This window comes from Engraulis encrasicolus, chromosome 12 (genome assembly GCF_034702125.1).
Source record: "Engraulis encrasicolus isolate BLACKSEA-1 chromosome 12, IST_EnEncr_1.0, whole genome shotgun sequence".
NCBI classification, from domain to species: domain Eukaryota; kingdom Metazoa; phylum Chordata; class Actinopteri; order Clupeiformes; family Engraulidae; genus Engraulis; species Engraulis encrasicolus.
This window is the reverse complement of record NC_085868.1, coordinates 18,270,862-18,291,024: the sequence shown is the minus strand read 5'-3', so window position 1 is coordinate 18,291,024 and position 20,163 is coordinate 18,270,862. Positions and strand designations below refer to the sequence as shown.

The 20,163-nt window shown below is 42.1% G+C and overlaps 1 long non-coding RNA gene and 1 pseudogene across 1 annotated transcript; one reads left to right on the top strand and one right to left on the bottom strand.

Moving 5' to 3' along the window:
* Positions 1 to 20,163, bottom strand: part of LOC134460381 (low-density lipoprotein receptor-related protein 1B-like) — a 372,315-nt pseudogene that overhangs the window by 73,747 nt on the left and 278,405 nt on the right.
* Positions 15,774 to 17,374, top strand: LOC134459384 (uncharacterized). Its single transcript, XR_010036842.1, has 4 exons — positions 15,774 to 16,048; positions 16,503 to 16,581; positions 16,683 to 16,791; positions 17,021 to 17,374. It is a non-coding gene; the product is annotated as an uncharacterized LOC134459384 (long non-coding RNA).

Genomic DNA, 20,163 nt, shown 5'->3' with positions numbered 1-20,163 from the left:
ACACACACACACACACACACACACACACACACACACACACACACACACACACACACACACACTATTTTCAGAAGACAACAAATACAATCCCAAGCCTTTCGTCATCAGCTGTATGCAGGGCACACCTGGAATTAAAAATCAGACCGGGCATTTATCAGCCAAGACTAGTCCGCCAGGGACAATCAATCCAGAGATAATCAATCCAGTAACAAAATTTGTAGTCATTTAACCCTCCTGTTATCCTCAGATTTAGGTTATATCCGTGATCATTGGGGTCATTTTGACCCCAGCCACTTAAATGTCTACAAAATCAGTAGAAACAAAAACTTTTGCACCGGTTTATGCCTCAGATATTTACTGTTGCTCTGTTAGAGACATAAAAAGCCCTTTAGATAACTCCTAGCACCCCCACACACAGCCCACACACCAACAAAACTAATCCATGACTAGGCGAAAATGTGCAACAACTGCCCAAAAGTTGCCTTGAATTAGTTTTGGCCCTCGTCCACATCATACATATTGTTATTTATCAGAGCACAAAATAAAGCGAAATGTTCTGTTCTAAATAACTTATATTCATGTATTTTACATAATCTAGACAGATTGGAACACGTATTAGCAAAATATGGTTGTTCCATTTATGTCTAACACTTAAAACAATTTGGGGTCAAATTGACCCCAAGGAACACAGATGTAACCAAAATGTGTACAGCACTTAGGGAAAATATTTTTGTGGAAATTTCACTTTTTCACATTGACCCCATATATTTAGGAAAAGTCATCAAAGATGAAGCAAAAGAATGATGTACTTCATGTATTTTTCAGACGTTAAACTTTGAATGGGGTCAAATAGACCCCAAGGATAACAGGAGGGTTAATAGCAGTTATGTGGACCCCAATAGCTAAAATTAATATTTAAATCTGACTCAGAGTGGTTTGCTGTAGCGGCATGATGACTGGTACCATTACATAGGTCAGGCCAAAATAATCAACAGTCCACCTGGCAAATGGACTGAATGTATTTGTTTGCAATCAATTTCAACTCACTTTAGTTGATCAAAACGTCAAAAACACATGATCTTCAAAATTGACTATGTTGAGTCACTAAAAGTTGTAAATGGTCACACCATAGGACTTAATCCGTTAAGACAAGGTGTTATAAATTTGCTGTTACCAGAATGGCAACGACCAAGTCGAAGTGCTTTACTAAAGGCCCTGTGTAATGTCATAGTATTGTAGTACTATGGTAGTTAACTTTTCAATGACTATTACAGCGCGCCACGGGAGGTACGGCATGCATTAAGGGTCTACACAGTTTATGAGTGCATTCACGACAATGCATAAATATCTTTATGGATGCATCATAAACCTTTATGTGTGCGATTCCCAGTGCTTTGAATACTTGGTGTCGTGTTGCAGAAATTTCTCCAAAGTGCTACTGTGCTGACAACAGAGGTTCAAGACTTATAGACGGATGTGAAAGCTATTCTTTGTTTTGAGATCACTTTTCAGTACACCCTATACTTGAGGCATGTTTCTTTAACTTTGTCAGATAGATCCCTTTACGACTGTTAAACACAAGGCCACTGCAGTTACTGCAATCAATACACCAATTTTCAAGTGGCAGCATATTTAGTGTTTATTTCTTTTCGTTTTATTTTCATTTATTTGAAGTCTGGCTCTGCAGTTGGGGTGTAATTGAGGGGGTTATTGTCTTCCATTCCTGCCAAAGGATATATTTGTTCCTTAGAGTGCCAAACATGTACTACTGTATACCTACATTTGTTGTATGGTTAATGTGGGGGAAAATTGTCCTCTTAAAGAGGTATTGATAACTTTTTCCCCCATAGCTTCAGGTTCTCCCTAAAGACTCTAAGGAATCGGTATCATTAAAGGCTGTAAACATAGCCTCCTTAAAACATCGCTATGGAGCATCTTCAAGGGTAGGGAATCGATTTCAACTCAACAAAAGCTTAAATATTCTTTATTATATATGAGATTAATTGTCCCCTTCATATTCATGACATGAAAGCATTGGAAGTGAACATGAAAGCCCAATTGAGAAATTCCAACTCCCATTGTCATTGTGATACAGCACTGCACAGCACACTTAACACTGCCCACTGCACACAACCAAATTGTATTTATGCCTCACCCGTACAAGGGTGCGCATTGCGAGCGACATTGGATGTCTCCCCATTGTATTGATCATTGTATTTGATGCTTTCACTGTGGTTCCCTTTTTTTTAATGGTTTTGTTGGACTGTTTTTTGGACTGACTTGTTGGATTGTTGCTTGATCTTTAAGTGGCTGGTGAACCATGTGACAATAAGCATTTAATCCTTTTTAATGAGAGGGTGCGCTAACCAACCAAAAAGTAGCTTTGTAACTTTTTAAATCCATCCAGATGGATGTGAATGAAAATGACTGAACTCAAAAAGACCCTGATATCCCCCCAACCCACGAGACAGGAAAAAGGACCTGCCTTTGCGCACAGGCTCCGAATGTCAAGCCAATATCTGACAAATCAAATATGAATTAATTTTTAATTGCGGGAACTCGAGACAGACGTCAATTATTTCCTTTCTGGATTTCAGATGGTCAGGAACATCAATGGAGCGCTGAATCAATGCCGAGGCTTTCAGTCATCCGCAATGATCTTTACAGCTGAGTGCAGAGGGAGGATGGGATGAGTGGAGGGTGTGGGAGGTCGGCTGACAATAGCGGAAGCTCGACTGAGAAAGAGTGCTCATACGAGACCAGTGTGCCTGTGTTACAACTCTAACCTACAGTATTGTATAGTCAGGCTTACGGGTTAATTATTGAAGTCATACGGAATTTCTTTTCTTTCTTTCTTTCTTTCTTTCTTTCTTTCTTTCTTTCTTTCTTTCTTTCTTTCTTTCTTTCTTTCTTTCTTTCTTTCTTTCTTTCTTTCTTTCTTTCTTTCTTTCTTTCTCTGACTGACTCGTGTGTGGGCTCGGCTTCAGTTCCTTTCTGTCTTCATTTCTTACTTTCCCCTTCCTATTGATCTGTTCATATTTATTTCCTCTTCATACCCCTCCACTCCTAAATTTTTTCCCCTACTGTATCTACCTATCTTTCTACCGACCAGCGGGCCGTGCTCCCACACCAACCCATCCATCTCATCGTACATCTTTGCTTCTTTGTTTTTGTTTGCTTGCTTCCTTGTTTATCTATTTACTTATGTATTTAATATTTATTCATTCTTTTTACCTATTCATTCATATATTTTTGTGTCTATCAGTCAGTCAGTCAGTCAGTCAGCCTGTCGGTATGTCTGTCTGTCTCACACACACACACACACACACACACACACGCACACACACACCTATACTTACCACACATATCAGCATCTTCGTCTGAGTTGTCTCCACAGTCGTCCTCTCCATCACACACCCAGATATGCAGCTTGCACAGCGTGTTGTTGCACACAAACTCATCCGCCCGGCACAAGTGCACAGCTGCACAGTGAGGAGAGAGAGAGAGAGAGAGAGAGAGAGAGAGAGAGAGAGAGAGAGAGAGAGAGAGAGAGAGAGAGAGAGAGAGAGAGAGAGAGAAAGAGAGAGAGAGAGAGAGAGAGAGAGAGAGAGAGAGAGAGAGAGAGACAGGGAGAGATACTGTATATATTCGTATTTAAAGCCATCACAAATAAGCAACTACACATGGCTGGCATGAGTGAACCCCAACAGGGTAGATAGTTAACAAGACCAGCCACACTGATTAACAGAGCCAGGTATGGTTTTTCTTCATGATTAAAACTAGATGTTTTAATGGTAATATAAAAACAGACCAAGGCAATATAAAATACTAAAAATACAAAAAATACTAAAAATAGCGTGAGAGAGTGCCTTGGAACTCAACTGTACCGTTTAACCCATTTAAGCCTTATGCTGAGTGTATGCCGCATTGACCTATAGCACCTGAAGCGACATAGATGCTGCATTCAGGCTCTTGAGATTTGAGGGGTTTTTTGTATTAAAAATGTGAGTATATAAGAATTGATTGAACAAATTCCAATGCAAGATGAGGGTCCTAGCTTTTAAATGTAACTTATTTCATGTTTGTATGTGCTTCGGAGGCTGAGATATTTGGGGTTTTATAGGCTGAAGGCACCTTTTCCCAAAAAAGGCTTAGGCATTCAGCAGGCGTTTTTTGCAGGTGCCTTAGGCTTCAATGGGTTAACTGTTTGTTTATCTTCTCAGAATGTGGAATCACTACAGTAGATAACAGGTGAAGATTATTCTATTGGAGGTCCAGTAACATCCTCGTTTGAGCCATTTGGCTATAATTTAATCTCATCTAACAGATGCCTGTCCTGATTTCAAATGTCATTCCATCCATATCTATCAATCTCAATCAATCGCGAGCTCAATCCTCCTGTGATCTTTTTTTCATTATTTTGAAGTGGTTTGGCTCTACAATCAGTAACAATCTTTTCACTCTAAAGTAGCCTCTGATGATTCCGCTTAGCGGCATGTCAAACTGTTCACATTCCCCATTTCTTGTGCAACTGCATTTCAGCCCCATTCTCACGGGTACGTTTAATTGGGCGATGAGGTAATTAGGTAAATAGCCAATTAGATCTGGCCGTGATCATGATCACCACTTTCATGGAACATCCAAGAGCAAGTCAAGCCCATTTCTAGTCAGTCAGATTTAAAGTCCAGGCGTTTGGCAGGCCGCTTCCTCCAGGGGTTTAACAAGGCTTCCAGCTCCAGGAACTACTCAGACAGACAGACAGACAGGCCAAGACTAACCACAAGTGGATTCCTGAACATGTACAGCATTAAATAGATAATCTGAGGGGTAGTGAATTCCTGAACTTGTACAGCATTAAATAAATAATCTGAGGGGGTAGTTTTTTATTGCAGCCACCAAGGCTGTGGATTGACTGCAATCGTGTATTTTACATGCGAAGAGTTTTGTTGCAAAATGGTGTATATCCACATTTTTGTTTTAGGCATTCTATTGCATTGCATTGCAAGATAAATTTAAGTCAGTTTATAAAACATGTTATCAAAATATTTGGATGGCAAGAATTCACACATAGATTGTAGGACTTGTGAACAGTCATTTCCAATAATAAAATGCAAGTCAAAAATGGTGGATACACCATTTTGCAATTAAACTCTTATTGACTATGTGAACGTACGTGAAATGTGGGATGTGAATACACAAGCACACATCATAAATGACTTGAGATACATCTAACGACTGATGTTAGCTTCACAAGTACAAACCATGTCGCCAGAGCTGTACAAAAGTTAAAGTAAAAGTAAAACGAGAAACAGCTTCCTTCAAACACCGGTAGCTTATCTGAGTAACCAGTAGACCTGTGTACTTATCTTATGATCAGCTGACTCTGTGCTGGTTGGATCAAGTTTGTGGAGGGTCCTTGTTGGATTTTTCAGTGCATTTCAGTAACAACATAGTCTATCCATCTCATTAGGTAAAACGGCATAACAACTACGTAATATCATGTGCTGGTGTTGTACTTACACCACAAATTTACTTTTACTTTTGACACCTCTGCATGCAATGGCTCAGTGGTTAGAGCACTGGCCTTTAGATCAAAGGGTTGCAGGTTCAAATCCCATAGCTGAAGTGCCCTTGAGCAAGGCACCCTGTAACTATACATTGCTCTAGGGTCTGTAACCAATACCTGAACTTGTAAGTGTAAGTCGTTTTGGATACAAGGGTCAACTAAATGTTATGTAATGTAATGTAATGTAATGTTGCTATGCTTGTTTTTCTTTATATTCATATGCTCTACAGTCTACAGCTTTGTATATTTAATTTACATCTTGTGTGACTTCCAAGGGAAGTCCTGTGTAATTTTGGGTGCTTTAACAGGTCGGTAGAAGAGGAGGAGAGAGGGTGGGGGTGGGGTTGTAAAACAGACCCAGCAAAAAAGTGTCGTTAAAAGAGAAAGGACGAGGAAAGAAAGAGGAAGAGCGAGACAGAAACAGAGAGAAAACACACACACACACACACACACACACACACACACACACACACACACACACACACACACACACACACACACACACACACACATACACACACACACACACAGAAGTAAAAGAAGAAAAAGTAAAACACTGTCCAGCTAATTCTTCTCCTGGACAGTAGTGACCTAGATGTAGTAAATGGTCAGGTGAAGGAGGGGAAGGAATGGGAACACTGTGATTATTTCTCATTTCAAAAGGGGCTTGATTCAGGTGCAGAGGTCAAACTCCAGGTTCTCTCTTGGGGCCCCAGGTGTGGACACACCAACTGCACTTTAGCGACACATAATACATCAAGGAGGGGGAAAAAAACACAGCTTAACAGATGGGGCCATATAAAGCTTAGCTCGCGGTAGCTATGCAGAACACATCAAAATGGGCTAAAAAATAAAGATGACATAAGTACGGTAGATGGAGGACTTGTAGAAGTTACTGTAACTACCAGTAGAAGTAGTAGTGGAGGTAGCCGTTTCTGTATTCATATTTATCTGCAAGTACTAATATTACAACAAAAAAAACACCAAAAAAACATCCATACGCAAAACAACAACACCACTTCGTCTTTTGAGTTTTGATAAACAAAAAAACATAAACAGGCACAAAATAAAATAATCTCCCAGCACCTGAAAAGGAGGAGTGATGCTATGGAGAGGCATGGTGACCTCCCTGATAATGTCATGACTACACTAGCGTCTCCCTAAGAACACCGCTACACTCTGATACAACCAACCAGATTACTCATTCAAACTCAATAAACAAAAACAAACAAACAAAAAACATATTCAGTGTATGCAAATGTATGATGAATTCAGCTTAATTGGGCCACTTTGGGCCATACACTTACTATATGCTAAAAAGTGGAACAATTTACCATTTATACAAATGTATAAATTTGCAAATAAATAACAACACATAACAGACACACAAACAAAAAACACTTCATATGTTGAGACCTGTTTAGACAAAAACATGTAAACAAGCACAACATAAGCTACTCCAAAAGCAGCTGGAAAACACGTGCTGACCTCAAATGACACTCTCAACGGTGATCACTAGCATCTCCCTACGAACACTACATAATACACTCTGATACAAACCCAGTACCCACCACATTATAAACTCTGTTTCTATTTCGCCATAAATCCAGGTGCAAAACAGAAAGACTCCCGCAGCCATCTGTGCCTCGGCAAAGGCAGTGAGAGCTACTATACAGGGGAGGTAATCTAGTGCAATTCTAGAAAAACTAGACAGGGAAAATGTGATAAGGGACAGAGAGAGGAAATCAAAATGCGAAGTGCTTGAATCTTTGATGACAGCGGAGTGTGCAAATACAAATAAATAAATAAACAGCTGCCACCGAACGTGTCGTGCACGCACGCCACACACGCAGAGGGCCCCCATAGGTGAGTAACAACCGACTGCTATCCAAATGATGATGGCAACACTGGCAATTTCGCCAAACAGGGGAATTAAGCGCGACTCGCTCGACTGTCAGACACATCAAGTGCTAACATCAAGCCTTTCATTGCCGAGCGAGCTGCAGCGAAACACACAACAAATTATCCACCTCCTGTTGACACACAGAGGGAGGGATCAAAAAAAAAGAGGAAGGAGAAGGGAAAAGAGGAGGGAAAAGTGTAGGGAGGTTGAGAGAGAGAGAGAGTGAGGGGGGGGGAGAGGAGGGAAAGTGAAGGGAGGTAAAGAAAGAGATAGGGGGAGAGAGAGAGAGAGAGAGAGAGGGAGGGCGAGAGAGAGAGAGAGAGAGAGAGGCAGGGAGAGAGCAGAAAGAGAGAGCAGAGAAAGTAGAGAATGAAGAGGCTAAAAGAAAAAGAAGGTGGGATGAGAGATGGAGAGAAGGAAATCAAAAGAAAAAAAGTGTGTTTGTCAGGAGAGAAAGAGAAAGTAGATGGAAAACACGAGACGAAGAGGTGAGACAAACAACATTGGGGGTAAGGAGAGTAAGTAGGGGGTGTTGTTATGGTGTACAGTTTGTAAAAAAAAGACGTGTGATGGTGGGACTGAGAATTTTGAAACAGCTGTAGCAGGGAATGAGGAGATGCAACCACACGCAAGCACAGACACACATATACATAAACATACAGTCGGTCCCCCTACAATGCACACCCTTTACCGAGGTAATGCCACGTCATCCACCTCGGTACGTACCGGGCCTAGCTGCAGTGTACCCAAACAACCGCCAGGTGGCACTTGGGGGCGCTCGCTATACTTGGGAGCGCTTGCTATACTTGGTAGCGCTCGCTATACGCTTTACCACGTGGTAGCGCATGTTCAGGTTTGTAATGAGAGATCAAGAACCCATAATCCAGAAGGATTTAAAAAAAACCTGTATATATATGATCTCTCTCTCTCTCTCTCTCTCTCTCTCTCTCTCTCTCTCTCTCTCTCACACACACACACACACACTTGCTCTTGCATACACACAATACACATTCAAGCGCAAATGGGTAGGCAACATTTATTACCATATGGAATATTTTAGACGATGTTGACGGCATATTAATTATGCTCATATTCACCCGCACGCACCGATAACAACAGCGGATAACAACATGCCTAATTAAATTGTGTGAGAACACCTCCAGGAAGTAGGAAGAGTCATAAAAAGAATAAATAGCCTAAAGAATTTTCTTTTCTTTTTTTAATGATGATCGGATGAATTGCCATTAATGTGCAAGCTCTGACAAAATGTGTAAGCTTAGACCTAAATTGAGTGTAGCCACAAGCCCCTATACCGATTCTCGCATCGCAAGATTTGAAACGTCTAATATTGCAACTTCAAACTTGTTTTCTGGATGTGGATACTTTTTTCGTTTGGTAAAAATGACGAAGAGTGCAATAGGGGGCCTAAACCTCACCGCAGTAACCTACAGCGCCGCGTTTAAGCGTTTGAGCAACTGTCGGGTTAGACACACCTGCGGAACTCTGGTAGCCATAACCAACAGAAGAACAGATGTCACGTGTCAGATAGGCCTATCACATCCCCACCTGCATTTTTTGCTGTTTGCTATGACTAATCAATGCACCGAGTGTAGTGTAGGCCTATGCCATTAAATTATGCCCAAAAACTATGCCTATGCCAAAACACCAGGACAGAGAAAGCGAAATAGAACATGAATTAGGGGGTACTCATAGCACAACAAAGAGGTTTAGGGGACACCACAGTACGTAAGACACAAAAGGTTGGGAAACACTGGCCTACAGTTTACCTATTGCAGCGCTCCCGTGTGAGCTTGGACGTCCAAAATGTTTATTACCATATGGAATATTTTAGACGATGCTGACGGCATATTAATATATGCTCATATTCACCAGCACGCACCGATTCAGCGGATAACAACATGCCTATAAATTGTGTGAGAACACCTCCAGGAAGTAGGAAGAGTCATAAAAAGAATAGCGTAACGTAGGCCTAATGAATTTTCTTTTTTTTTTAAATGATGATCGGATGAATTGCCATTAATGTGCAAGCTCTGGCAAAATGTAAATTGAGTGTAGCCAGAAGCCATACCGTTTCTCGCATCGCAAGATTTGAAACGTCTAATATTGCAACTTCAGACTTGTTTTCTGGATGTGGATACTTTTTTCGTTTGGTAAAAATTACTGAGAGTGCAATACACCTCACCGCAGTAACCTAACAGCGCTTCGTTTGAGCGTGGAGGACCTAAGCGTTGGCTATTTATCTCACATCGCCAACAGCTGGGGCGATAACCTAACCTACACTTGTTTGTGTTTTTTCAAACAAGAAAACTGGTTCATCATATGCATGGCTTAAACTGACTTTAATGTTTGCCAACGTGCTATAGTTTTCCTCTCGTTATAGCACCTGGCGTGACCACAGTTAGATGACCTTGCGCGCGTAAACCCATTAAAATATAGTCTAGCCTTCTGTGGCTATTCAGAGCAACCAATCAGGTCGGCATTGCTATTAAGCAATATAAAATATAATACTTCCCTGATGTCTACTTAACTAAAATAAGCTGCATTTGTCTAATATTTGGAGACATCGCCTTGCTCTCTCTGCGGGGAAGCGCCTCTCTCCCTCGCTCTCTCTCTCTCCCTCTCTCGCCCACACACACACACACACACACACACACACACACACTCTGTTTGGAGAGGACGCATTTAAACTGTTACAGTTTAGGCAGTAGGGGAGAGCAGGGACTAATGAAACACGGGACGAATGAAACACTGCGATTTACTCGAAAACAATGCACATCTAAAACTTAATATTCAGTCAGTACATTCAGCACGCAAGACTTGACACCCCCGGGAAAACTCGTGCCGTGACGTCACCTAGTTCCAACGTTAGCCCCATGAGCCTGTTTTTGACACTGATAAGTAAAATCTTACCCGTCATAGTTTTTTTGTGATCAAAGGTTGTTTGGGCTGTTTTATGTAGTACTGTTGTGATCATACAGCAGATGAATCGTTACTTTAACATATCCGAAAGTATGGAGTCAAAGTTGTCAGGTTTACAGGCAAAAAGGATTTAAGTGTCAGTAGACACTGTCGGGACTGTAGTGTCAGTAGACACTGCCGTTTTTTAATGGGAGCACTTGAGATGACTCCAACTTGTCTTGAGCAGCGTCGTAGCGCAACAAATCGTTATCGTAAACATAGCCTAGATAATTGGAAATTACAAAAAATAGGCTACATTTTATAGACTTTGGCTATAGGCTAAGCCGACTTCTCTACCTGTTTGAATTAGTGCAGCCTTACAGGGAGGACGTTAATTTGGCATAGGTCAACTGCAAGAGACTACTAATTTGTGACTTGACGTGATGTGTGAATAATTAGGCTACGCTATGCAACAGGCATATTTAGCTGCACTCAGTCATTTCCTCATGGTATTGGGTGAATGTCCCGACCCTGTGTGTCCGCGTGCATGCATCAAGCGTGCCATCACCACCCATCCCCCCGGACCCACGAAACCCACTGAAGATCCAAGCAATTGTAGTCTGTCAGTATTTTAGTGTGTGCCCAGGTAGTTGAATTCCTGGCATGGCCTGGTTATCTCAATCGTGCCAAGATGTTTGCCCTCAGGCTAGTGTGTTCATAAAGCGCATGTTCGATTTGCTGTAGGCCTAATAGGCTACGATCAGTAAGCCTCAACTTGTCTGTTGTTTCTTTTCCTTCTTTCGATATTTTGTAAAATAGGCCTACGTTACAGCCTAAATACGATAATAGGCCTAAATAAGGCTAATAAAGTAAGCTAAATAAGTCAGGCCTAAATAAAGTTGTTTTAGCCTATGAACTCAGGCAATGCAGAAATTTGCGGAGGGATTTTTGATATCTTAGCCTATAGGCTACCGATATTATGGCTTTATGAACTTCATGAATACTAGGCTACAAGATAGTCGGGTAAACAAGGATTGACTTGTAGACCACCAACATCTGATGCTGAAGTGGGGGAGGGTTGGTTTTTTTCACTTCAAATGTTCCCCGACACACACACACACACACACACACACACACACACACACACACACACAGATACGCGCTAATCGCTCTCTCTCCCCGTCTCTCCCTCTCTTTCTCATTGTTGCTATACGTGCATCTGGATAGGTCTAGGCAGTGTGGTCACCCAGCACATTTTCATACAAATGCTGTGGTTTTTTTATGAAATCTTAATTCAGTTATTTGTGAACAGTCTCTGCTTTTCTCTTTCGATGTTGCGTCACCGTAGACAAGTGTCTGCTTGAAAACTTAATGCAAAGCGGCTAAAATTTTCAGAACGTGTTGAACTTTTCAGAACATGAATGTTTGTCTGTGGGGGAGGGGGTGGGTTACAGCAGTGCAGTGCAGTGCACGGGACTCACTGCACAGCCCTTTGTGACATGTCGTGGCGCGACAGGTTATCCAGCCTCCGAAGGCGCATTGAAAGGATGAAATGTTCACAAGCACCAATAATAAAAAAAAAACGTCTTCAACCTATTAGTCCGTAGGCTATCCTGAGGATATCCGTTCCTGACTTGAATAGGCTAGTGCAGAAATAATTAACAGTCATCACTTATAAGTTAGGAGCGGAATTGAGACGGTGAATGCAGGACAGAATAATACAAAGAAAACACCGTCGACTGGCGGTCTTGTTTAGGGATCACGCTTGTGTTATTATCAAATGCCCAATGTTACGTGCAACGCGCAATTGGCTGACTCTAACCACTTGTAGCCTACTAAAACTGAGGGAGGGATCAACGTACAATGAGCTACACTGAAGCAGATTACTCTGCTTCGCAAAAAAAAACAGTGCACCAATAATACCCCCGTCTTCAACCTACTATTTACCAGATATATAGACTAGTAATAGTATTAAGTTGTGCTACCTTGTTTTTTTGTGGTAGGCTAACGACAGTGTAGATCAGGTAATAGCCTGCAATAGGGGAAGCGGCATGCGCCAGTTTTAAAGAATGTCGTCGCCAAATGTAAAATCACCTCTCTCATGCTGACATGACGGGGCACTACTTCATTAGGCTACAATGTTGTTCATGTCTGTTTGACTCACACTAGGCTATACGAGTGGTCCAATTTGTGTTTTTGTGCTCGTCACACAAATGAGACAGACAGGCTTGCTTGATAGGGCTACACAAAGCAAGCGACATCGGTCCACTCAAAATGGTCCGAACTCCGCCGCTTGATTTCATGTCTCCTCAGTCTCTCCATTACGGTTTATTAGCCTACTCTCACTGCATGAAAAGAGGAATTTGTGGATGAGTTTTGCACCTTAAATTGCCTCATACCTCAAGCCACAGCATTTGCGGCTCCCCCATGCCCCCCTCCCATCCCCTTCTTAGAAGAGCCTTTAATATGTAAATGCCAGTGATCAGGTCGGGAGCTGCCCCAGTCAATTTCAAGTGGGGTGGGGTGGGGTGAGGTCAGGTGGGTGGGAGGGAGTGGGGGGTCGGCAGGCCTGTTTCTAGGATTTTGGGGTCCCTAGGCAACGGGATTGTTGGGGGCCCTAGGGCATTTTTTGGGCTTTTACTAAGATGTGTGTGTATGTGTGTGTGTGTGTGTGTGTGTGTGTGTGTGTTTTGTTGTGCGAGTCTCTGTGTGTCTGTGTGTGTGTGTGTGTGTGTCTGTGTCTGTGTCTGTGTGTATGTTTTTTCACGCTGCCCAGTTGTGTTTTTCAGAATCACTTAACCATTAAACCAGGGGTAGGGAACCTATGTCTCGAGGGCCCTTGAGGCCGTTTTATCCGGCCCCCTGATATAATTATACTGTTTTTGCACTTAATATGAAATAGGCCTACGACATATTTTGCAGGCCTAAAGGAATCTTAGAAATTACATTTCCAATTCAATTAAGTTATATTCAGGGGACCTAGAAAAGGTGGGGGACTGTTTTAAAGGTGTCTACCTTTAAATATGTCTATATGTCTTATAGGCCTAAAGGTGTCTATATAGCCTAAATTTTATGGGGAAATCCTGTATTTGTATTAATAGTACGGGCCCCGGAGGATTTTATGACCATGGTAGGATTTGAAGTGGCCCCTCGAATTAAAAAGGTTCCCACACCCCTGCATTAAACCTTTCTACTAGCCAGAGCTTTGCTGTCAGTACTATTTTATTATGATACTATAAGCTCAGAAATTAAGTTGATCAAACAATTTGATCTGTGCTATAAACATTTAAATGAACCTACAGAATAGGCAATCAAAATAGAAATCATCTGAATGATCTTTCTTGGACATACATTTGAAGTGACCCTTCGAATTAAAAAAGGTTCCTCAAACTGCTTTTGAGGAAAAACATCAATGTGCTTGCCCACTCTGGTTTTTAAATGGTATTCTGAACTAAAGCAAGGATTGTTCAAGTTAGTTGAAAAATAGACAGTCTCTGGTTAAATTAGTTCTACACCAAGCCTTTAGGTGGCAGTACAACTAATTCGAACAATGCGAATTCCACACACAAGCCACAAAGAAGCCATCTACCGCGGTCAACAACACTTACCTGATTGAACAGAACCACGTGCTGTCTGTGTGGTTTCACTGTTACAAGTTTCTTGGCGATATGGGGGAAAAGTTCCTCACATACCAACGGAAAATGGGCTTCACATACATGTAAGTACATTTTACTCAACTGTGGTTTGAAGTTTCAGTGCTCAAGAGCGATTGAATAGCTCCTCTGAACACAGATCCGCCATTGCTAAGTTGTAGCACAGCCTCTTTACATAGCTGGTAGCTCAAGTACCCCTCAATGTGACTAGGCCTACACTAGTTGCTGCTGTACGCTAGTAAATTCTGATGACTTGCGAGCATCGTAATGACAAAATGCTGTGGTGAATGTGTTAAGTATACTTGTTGATGGTAAATTGTTTGACATTGCTCGTTCTCAGTTGCCTTTCCCCTGCCTAAAGATAGACAAAGGCTCACCGTTAGCATGCTATTGCGTTAGCTCATCAACTAGATGCTGGACACTGCTCATTTTTCACGTCTGCCGGCATTTCGCTGATGATAACTAACGCTTAGACGCCTTGCCAATGTATTTTACAGCGGCAAAAATGCATCTAGGCGACGTTGGCAAGACTGGTGTGCCGTCTGGGTATGTTGGTTTTCCATTCCTGATTGTCGCTCCCAACGCAGGACGCTCTCCCCGGTCGGCTCGCTCCCACTTGCCAGACTATCGATCCCACACCGCCATTATAACGGAGTTAGTTATCTTTGATGTTAGTTTTTTGTTTCTAACCTTAACCTTAACCCTAAACCTAACCTTAAATTGCTTGTATGTGGCAGTGTATGATAATACGTGAAATATAATCGGTGGGACTACACGTCCGGGAGTGATGGGAACACCTGGGACTACACGTCCGGGAGCGATCTCAGTTGGGAGTGTCCTTGGTTTTCAGTGCTGGGCAGTAGCGAAGCGACTAGTTTAATTACATTCTCTAGTAGCTTGGTCGTAGCGTCACTACCATGTATCGAGTAGCTAACGTCCCTGTAGTTAAGCTATTTTTCCTCAAGTAGCGACGTAGTCTACAAAAGCTACCATGATCACTTTTTCTTATTGTTTCACGTGGAGGTGACCTTGTCTAAATAATGTAGGCTAGTTTATGTCCATGTATTATATTAGGACCCAAGGTTAATGGGTTATTCTATTTGCCATGTTTTCACAGGCTGCTGTCTCATAATATGGCGAAGACGAGTCACCTGAAGGCCTAAAGGGCCGTACACACACGTCGCTGCTATTTACTCGCTACTTGCTCACTCGCCTACTTGCCACTCGCTCTGGGTGATTTTGTTTACTGGTTGTCATGGTTCCCGCTGTCCGCGCCAATAACGTCCGTACGAAACAAAATGTAGACCTACGCTGTTTAACGTTGATCGTGTGCTGTGCACAACCGTGCATATGCACCTTTGATGGTGTACACTGTATTGGATGTATTTTCCTCAACACTTTTAACCAAAGTGTGATGGCGACGGCGTGCAGAAGTTGGGTGGTCAGAACACCACAGGGGCAACGTCACCTGTCAATAATCTGTATTCTGCATTCCAATTGGTTACTCGCTTAACTCGCGTCGCTCGAAGATAAAATAAGTTTATCTCGGAACCCGCCCACATCGCATCGCATGTACTCTCCTCGCCTACTCGCCAGCGAGACTCGCTGGAACACGTAGACATTCTATTGACTTCATCCGCTGAGCGAGTAACTAGCAGCGACGTGTGTGTACGGCCCTTAACTCGCCATAGAAGATTGAAAGAATGTAAGATTAACTTCTTTGTGACCAATATGACTTGCTCATTGATACATTTGCTATGTCAATATGAGGTGCATGGCGAATTATTTAATTTATTTGTCTCGCTTCTAGGAGCTGTAGAAACAACAGGGTGTTCTTTTTCAGGGTATTCTTTTTTTATAGAACTGGACAGGTCATTTATTCGTTCCCCTTGTTTTTTGAAGTGTCCTGCAGGATGCTGTGTCCTGCAATCCTGTGTGCTGTGCTACAGACGCGTGTGGAGGTCAACCCAAAATGGGCACAGTCTCACCACAGAAGAGTGAAAGAGGGTAAGCTTAACCTATAGCCTACGTCAGGGTCGGGGAACGTTTCTCATTCGAAGGGCCACTTCAAATTCATCCGAGGGGCCGTAAAAGTCCTCCAAGGGCCGTACTATGAACACAAACCAGGATTTTCCCTTTCACTTTAGGCCTATATTGAAGGCAGCCACATTTAAACAAACACCACCCTTCTTCAGGTTCCCTGAATTATAACTTAATTATTGTTTTGCAAATGTATTTTCTAAGATTCCTTTACAAAATATGTATATTTCATGTGAAGCTGAATAGCATTAAAATTATATCGGGGGGCCAGATAAAAATGCCTCAAGGGTCGCAAACGGCCCTAGAGACATAGGTTCCCCACCCCTGGCCTACATTGTCAATATGACTTGTGCTACTTTATTAGATAAATTGTCAATGCTGTGCATTGCTATGCTTTGATTCATTTTCTTACATCCTACAGATCCTGGCAGGGAGACGGTAGTGTCCTGCAGAATGGTGATGGGCCAATCTTACAAGAGACCACAGAAAACTGATATAGTGTAAGATTATCCCTGCTGGGCTCAATAGGTCTTGATTTGCTATGTCAATATGAGGTGTATGGTGAAGTATTTATTTATTTATTTATTTGTCTCGCTTCTAGGAACTATAGAAACAGAGTGCCTGCTGCAGTATGGCGAGGACACCCTGAGCAGAGAGCTCCAATAGACCCAGGTCCAGTGTCTTGGCAGGGTGAAATGGCACTGATATGGGTATGTACTGATGTCAGTTAAAATGAATGAATGAATTAATTCTCATATCTGAATAATGTGCACACTGGATTTACCACACACACACACACACACACCCTAGGCCTAGATGATTTGGACCCAAGGTTACTTTTACCACAGCTCTGGCACATCAATTTTCATTTGTTTAATAACTGGGCAGGTCATTTATTCATTCCCCTTGTTTTTTTTTTTTTTTGTTTGTTTTTTGTAGTGTCCTGCAGGATGCTGTGTCCTGCAATCCTGTGTGCTGTGCTACAGACGCGTCTGGAAGCCAACCTGAAATAAGCACAGTCTCTCCACAGAGGAGTGAAAGAGGGTAAGCGTAACCTATAGCCTACGTCAGTGGTGGGGAACCTTTCTCATTCGAAGGGCCAATTCAAATTCATCCGAGGGGCCGTAAAAGTCCTCCAAGGGCCGTACTATGAACACAAACCAGGATTTTCCCCTTCACTTTAGACCTATATTGAAGGCAGCCACATTTAAACAAACACCACCTTCTTCAGCTTCCCTGAATATAACTTAATTGTATTGCAAATGTATTTTCTAAGGTTCCTTTACAAAATATGTCATTTTATGTGAAGCTGAATAACATAAAAATTATATCGGGGACCAGATAAAACGGCCTCAAGGGTTGCAAACGGCCCTCAAGACATAGTTCCCCACCCCTGGCCTACATTGGCAATATGCTACTTTATAGTACTGTGCTACTTTATAGATAAGTTGTCAATGCTGTGCATTGCTATGTTTTGATTTATTTTCTTACATCCTACATATCCTGGCAGGGAGACATAGTGCATGAGACTATAGAAGACAAAAATAGATATATATAATAAAGATTATCCCTGTTGGGCTCAATATGACTTGCTTATTGATATATTTGCTATGTCAATATGAGGTGCATGGTGAAGTATTAATTTATTTGAGTGCCTGTTGCAGTATGACGAGGACGCAGTGACCAGAGACCTTCAGTAGACCCTTCTGGCATGATTGGCGGCTGAAGAACATGAAATCAACAGCAATGTTTATAATGTTGTACATACCTGTATAGTCTGTATTAAAAGGCAGTACCTGTACCATTTTTTCCTCTTACTTTCATATTTACTATGAATTGACAACTTTTACTCAAATCCATTTTTGTATGTGCCCTGACTAAAACTATCCTTAAACCTAACCTGTCAGAGGTGTAGGCCTAACAACAACCTGCTCTTAGCAATGTGGCAGCAGTCTACTTGGATGCAGCGGGGAACATAGAACCCTTTTTTGAAAAAGCATTGTATGTTTCTGAGTTTTATGAATTGTGCCCTTCCCAAACATCATGCATAGGCTAGGCGTATCTATGACACGCTGATTTGAACCCACTATCGCGGGTGTCTAATACGCATTTTCAAGTTAAGTCGTGCTCCACAACGCCCTGTGACAGGTTCGGTTTAGGGATGGTTTTGGTTTAGGCACAATTTAGGCAGAAATTCGCCTAATCTCGCTGTTCTTGGCAAAAGTAAAGCAGCAGAAACATTACTTCACTCACTGACAGGTTAGGTTTAGGGGTGGTTTTGGTTAGGGCACAGCAAAGCATATTTGCGTTTAGTAACAAATGCACTGTGACAAAACAAAATCGCCGACACGGCGGGGGAAAATGCGCAAACCTCGTCACGTGTCAAAAGTTGCATGAAAGCGCTTTACTGGTGCGTTGAGGTGCACGATTTAAATTCAAAATGCGTCGCACCAAACACGCTGAATGCACTAGCGTGCGATACGTACGCTAAAGCCATTTATGGACCGCCTGCCCAAACCTAATCTGTCGGTAATGAAATGTTTCCTAGTTGTACATTTGTGACCTGAGTGCTGTGTAAATCACTGCATATAGAGTATATTGTTTGCAGGGTATGTGTGTAGTTGCATGGTTCTTGTCAAAGTGTGTGTACATTGTTTGGTGTGATATTAAAAGCGTTAAAAAAATTTTTTTCATTTCATTAATTTTCATTTTATCAATAAATTCACATCATGCATGCATGCTAAAGCCCCATCACAGTGCAGCCTATAATGATGTGAATATACTAAGTAAAATCAACCTAGGTATATTAATAATAATTTTTGCATAATTATACGGACTGTATACGGTCTGCATAAATTAATCCAACGTGACCAATGCATCATTGTGACCAATAGAAGGTCGTAGCTGCCGACCCTGCTAACCAATAGCGCAGCTCTTTTACTTTGAGCCATGTGTCTTTTTCGTCCAATAAGAGAAAGGCTAGTCCGCGTTCTGGGCTGGCTGTCATTGCCTTTCATGTGGTAATCGCTAATCGTTGGGCCATTAACACCCTGCTGTGAGACCTGCCCGCGGCTCGCGATTCGCTTCCGGGCGAGTTAACTGTCCCCAAAACTGTTAATTTTGATTCTCTCAAGCGCTCAAAATCAGACGAAAGTTAGGCAAGTCCGTGGACGATTAGGGACGAGTTCATTGTCACAAATCCCCCTTTTCGTGCTGTGTCTGTTTTGCTATTTTCGTTGTTCTTAACCCTGGCATTAGAGATGAAGCAACTGTGTAGCAACTTGGATAGGCCTATGGTCCTAAATTGGAAGCGGCTGATGCCAGTTTTGAAGACAGAATGTCGTCGCCAAATTTAAAATTCGATCTCTCTCATGCTGGCGTTACGGGACACACTTAATTACAATGGTGTTCCTGTCTGATTGAGTCGGTTTTAATTGTCTTTACCGGTTCAAATTGTAGGTATGCAAACTCTGTATCCTGAGGATACCCGTTCCTGACTTGAATAATGCAGAATAAGTTAGGGACGGATTGGGAGACGGTGAATGAAAGACAGAAAAAAGTCGAGTTTAAATTCACATGGTGGTCTTGTTTAGGGCGCACACTTCTGTTATTATCAAATGCCCAATGTTACGTGCAACAGAATGTCGCCGCCAAATTTAAAATTCGATCTCTCTCATGCTGGCGTTACGGGACACACTTAATTACAATGGTGTTCCTGTCTGATTGACTCGGTTTTAATTGTCTTTACCGGTTCAAATTGTAGGTATGCAAACTCTGTATCCTGAGGATACCCGTTCCTGACATGAATAGTGCCGAAATAAGTTAGGGACGGATTGGGAGACGGTGAATGCAAGACAGAAAAAAGTCGAGTTTAAATTCACATGGTGGTCTTGTTTAGGGCTCACACTTGTGTTATTATCAAATGCCCAATGCTAAATAAAACATGCAATTTGCTGACTGTATTTCTACTACTACTAAAACTGGGGGATGGACAAGCACGGAAGCACAGACAGACGCACAAGCACAGGCAGACGCTGCTCTGCAAAAGCAGTGCTATACTGCCCCCCGCATTCCGAATGGCC